The sequence below is a fragment of the Notothenia coriiceps genome, unplaced genomic scaffold, assembly GCF_000735185.1.
Source record: "Notothenia coriiceps isolate Sejong01 unplaced genomic scaffold, NC01 NC01_scaffold00010734, whole genome shotgun sequence".
NCBI lineage: Eukaryota > Metazoa > Chordata > Actinopteri > Perciformes > Nototheniidae > Notothenia > Notothenia coriiceps.
Window position 1 is genome coordinate 57522 of NW_011343435.1, and position 5073 is coordinate 62594.

Here is a 5073-nt window from a genome sequence, read left to right on the forward strand (position 1 = left end):
TCCAGGTTTCGGCTCCCTTCAGCGGATTTATCATCAGAGGCAGACTCCCTCATCGCCCGGCTCCTGCAGCAGGGCATTCCCACAGCTCCAGGCCTCACTCTCTCTCAGCTCCGAGAGCTCTTGGACCAGGTCTCCGGCATAGCTCCCCAGTCCGGGGCAGCAGCTCCAGCCAGCTCCCCGGAGAGATCAGGGCGAGGACACGGGCGCAGCCGCGGAGGAAAAAGGGGCAGGAAGTCGAGCCCGCTAGGATCCCGTCCGCTTCCAATTGAACGAAATGAGGAATGGCTAAAATGCATGATCTGTTTGGTATTTTGAAAAATAAAAAGTATAAATATGCCTTATATACGTATGGTCCTACACTATATTATTCAAATATAGCATGATAGGTCCACTTTAAATGTCAATCATTTGTTAATATCGGCATATTGTGTTTTAGGCTTGGCATTGTTGAATCAGTTTAAAATATGTGGAAAATATCTGACGATTATAAGTTAAAAGCCACTACAATTTCATATTTAGTGAAATATTATATAAAGTAATCCTAGTTAGGTTACCTATAGTTTTATGAGTTTGTTCAATGCTAACATGATCCTTTAAGAATTTATTGGCAAGTTTTCGTAATTCTAAATGCTGTCTTATTTTTATAAATTAAAAATCCTCCCAGTTTACCTGATGATGAAGCAGTATTTTATCAAGTGACGGGTCAGATGTATAGACCATATTCCAAACGACCTAACTTATCCCTCTCATCGAACAGGTCACATCATGCAAAAACAAGCTAACATTTTAACAGCAAAAGTGCGTCTTAATGTAAAGAATGGCAAAATTAAGTGTAGCGGGTACCAGGATGGTTCATTCCAAACTTTCAAAAGGTTGAGTGTGGAGCGCTGACCAATTCTCTCTCCAGCGATCAGCATTTTGTCAACGTTACGTGTCCATCTGCAATTCCCCTCTGGAACTAAACAAATACAAATTAAACATATGTATTTTTTAATTATTATTTAATAAATGTACCACTATTCTTGTGTCGAAGAGAAGCCATCTGTACATTTTATTTGGTAAATTAAGCGTTCTGTAGCCTATTGACTTGCTACCGCTAAGGAGTGTTACTAACTAGCTAGCTAGCCAGCTAACAACACCGATTGTTAGCCAGCTTCCGGTGGGTGCACATCAGCAGTGTGTGATTTCAGACGATGCTACGAGGACGAAATTCACAAACTGAGCAAGTGTTCAAAGTGTACCACATGCAGTGTACTAAGGGAAGTCTTTGTCTTATAACTCTCAGTCCCAGGACAACATTAGGACCAACTTTTCTACAGCTACATTCTCGTCTTTGTGACTGTTGGCTTTATAACATGGAATTCTTGATAGATTAACAGTATTTCCCCTTTTCTTATTCTTTCCTCAGTCCAGCCTGTCTACCCCAGCTAGAGTCTAGCTCGGGCCAAACTCTGACAGTTTAACCTTCCTCAGAGGTCGCTCCTATTCTTACAGCAGCCAGTCCAGCACAGCCTCCAGCTTCAGCTCAGGCCAGCCCTGTATAACCAATCATACGCATACACAGGCCCATTCTGCAGAGATGAGGGAATGAAAGGTCCGATTAGGGCCTGCTGGAAGTATTCAGTGCGCAGCCCCCGCCCCACCGGGTCCATCACCCCAGTCAGTGGCCCCTTCTAACCAGCCCCCCTACCCTCGGCCCTGCGCTGCTCTGAGCTGTGATTGACATGTGAATTACAGTGTGTGGTGATGATAATAAGAGTGCTACCCGGGGCCAGGCCTGCTCCTTTCTGCCAGCAGACAATCCCAGCTGGCACGGCCTGAAAGACGACCGCTGCCACCATCTGAAGAGGCAAATAAAAATGACAAGCTAACTGTTAAAGAACTGCACATTTTTCACATGTTGTTTTAAAAGCTTTTGTGGCTCCGCCAGATTTTTTTCTCCTACATTTTCTCTCGACCACATCCAGATATATGAAACCCCTCATTTATCAGGGCAATCTAAAAATAATTCCTCTCCTCTGTGGCAAGGCTTTGATAAAAATATTTGTGTTCAGTATGATTGCGCACAGTGGGACAAAAACAGAAGAAGACGTGTGCGATTGCGGGGTTCCTCACAACCTCAAACTTGATGATTTCCCGCGATATAATTATTACTTCCTCTCACCATGCATGTTAACAACACCAAAAGAAGACATCAACACATTGGAAACCCTCCTTTAAATCAGCTAACAAGCTGAAGGCATGCTTACGCTTGAGTGCTGACAATGTTTTGCATAATTTCATCCAAACAGTCCAAAATAATGTGCTAGTTACACATTATTCTATTAGGAAATTATACTCTAACACTCTGTGGATCAGTTTTCAACCCTTGACATCCTTCTGGGAAGGGTCCTGCTTGGCAGAGCTGCCCGTCTGGCCGTCCGAGAGAAGGAGCTCAACTGAGATCCTCACATGCAGAGTCTGATCCTCATTATCAATTACGGCTGTTTTTGCTTCTTTTTACCACAACCATTAACCACACAGTTACCGGCAGCAAGGGAGAGAGAGAGAGAGCAAAAAAGAAACAGTAAGAGAGAGAAAAGGCAATTTTCATCAAAAAGAATTAGCTATCCAAACAAGTGAGATTAATGTGCCATAGAGCTGGATTCACAGCGGGCCTCATGAAAGTGCTGTGGACAGATGAAGATCTATATGTGTTTAATAGGAAGAGGGTGAGTAGCAAGGGATAACTCAAGGCTTAGGAGGAGAAAGGGAGAAAGAAAAAAAAGAAGGGGGGGGAAGATAATTCACAACACACTTGTGGTGAGAGGAGACTTGGCAGAGAAGTTACTCTCCTCTCCTGTTTTCCTCCTGCCCTCCTCCCCCGGTACTCAGCCGGGCCGGGCGGAGGCAGCCGGAGCCAGTGAAGGCTGGATGCCGTGGCACATGAGCCATTAAATCTTCCTACACTGTGGGCAGGCTCCTCAGACATTGCCAGCCCAGGGAGTAGAGGTGATCACAGAGGAAAGGGAGGACAGATTACAAAGTTATAGGCTACCTCTTTTGCACATGTTACACAACATTTTGGAGGGTCTTAGAGAAGCTAATTCTTGATAAGTTTAAAGGACAAGCCTGGCAATACCAGCATTTCACAACATTTAACAGTATTATTTTACAGTGACATATTGTAATCAAGGCCCCCTGTAATATCCCAACGAATACATGTAAAAAGGACTGTATCCTTGGATTTCACAGCATTTAACTATTATTTCACAATAAAATACTGCAATCAAAATCCTCTGTAATACCACATCACATTTTGTAATATCACAAATACATTGTAAACATTGCAAGGATTTCGCAGCATTTAAGAGTATCTTATTACAGAGACATATTGTAATCAAAAGCCCCTGTAATATCACAACAAAATATCTATAAAACTACAGTAAAATTGGGTTTGACATTATTTAACTATTATTTCACAGTAAAGCACTGTACTCAAAATCATCTGTAATAGCACAACCCATTACTGTAACATTTGAATTGTGCAGCATTGCACATGTGCAGAATAGACTATTCTAACCGGCGTGTGTCCTGCAGCATGCCTACTTTTCAAACCGTCTGGAAGATTTGAACTGAGACATTCTAGCTCCATTCTTGACCCAACTGGACTCACGGGTGTGATGCTTTTTGTGCATTTTTGCTTGCTGTATGTGGATGACGTCACGATTAGTCACGTCATCCAATAGTATTTGACAGGAAAACCATTGTCTGAGCTTCCTCCAGGAAGTACCGGAGCTGAGAACTACAGTTATGCACGTCTATCATTGTAAATTGACAGTAAATTGCTGGCTACTCATCTGCATTACTTTCACAGTACACATTGTAAATTCACGGTAAATTACTGGCAACTCTTTTGCATTACTTTCACAATACACATTGTAAATTCACAGTAAATTACTGGCAACTCCTACATTGCTTTCACAATAGAAATGTAAAAGTACAGGCCCTTGTAGTAATGCATGTACAACAAAATGATGTAATTCCCCAGTAACATACTGTAATCACAGTAATTCCTTAGTCACTGAAGCTGTGAAGTTACAGTATACAGTTTTACCTTTACAACAATGCATTGTAATATCATGGATCTGAAATTACAATACATCGCTGTGAAGACATTCACAGCAAAGTATTGTGATATCATGGATGTGAAATTACAATACATTGCTGTGAAGACATTCACAGTAATATATTGTAATATCATGGATGTGAAATTACAATACATTGCTGTGAATCTTACTGTGAAAGTCATGCAAAAAGTTGCCAGGTAATTATTGTGAATTTACGGTGAATATTTTTACAGTGTACTTGTGAGCACCAAATGTCCCCTAAAACGTAGGACAATTCATTTCAATGCATATTTTTTTTTTATTATAGCCCAATTACACAAACATGTTGGTTATGACACATTTAAATAAATCATATATATCAGGTTTAAGAAAAAGCAAACCCTAATATATGTAGGTTTCATATACTTAAATATATTTTCCTGTATGGGCAAAGCAAGGACATTTTATTTATAAATCACTGTCATAGCATACAATCATTAATATATATTACAAGTGAAACACGTTTGTTATGAGAACATTTAAAAACAGTTATATATTAAAGCCAATAGAATACAAATTAAAACAAGTTAAAATCGTTAAAATAGAAAAAGACAGGTTTAAAATAAAAGAATAAAAGTTACAGTTCAGTTCAAGATTATTTTGATTGACTAGAAGGCAAAAAGCATCAGGCGTGGGATCAGGGGGATTCAGGTGGTTTGTTCATTGGAAGTTTATACATGAAATACAGTGGTGGGAAGTAACAAAGTGCATTTACTAAAGTACTACTTAAGTACTATTTTGACATATTTGTACTTTGCTTGATTATTTTCATTTAATGCTACTTTAATCTTCTAATCCACCTCCTTTATTTAACCCTCATAGTTAGTTACTCTATACATAAAAACACAAGATGTGCTGATATAATGTAGTAATCAGTAGGAAAAGTAAAGTCCCTTACATGTATAAAAAGGACATTTACTTGTGA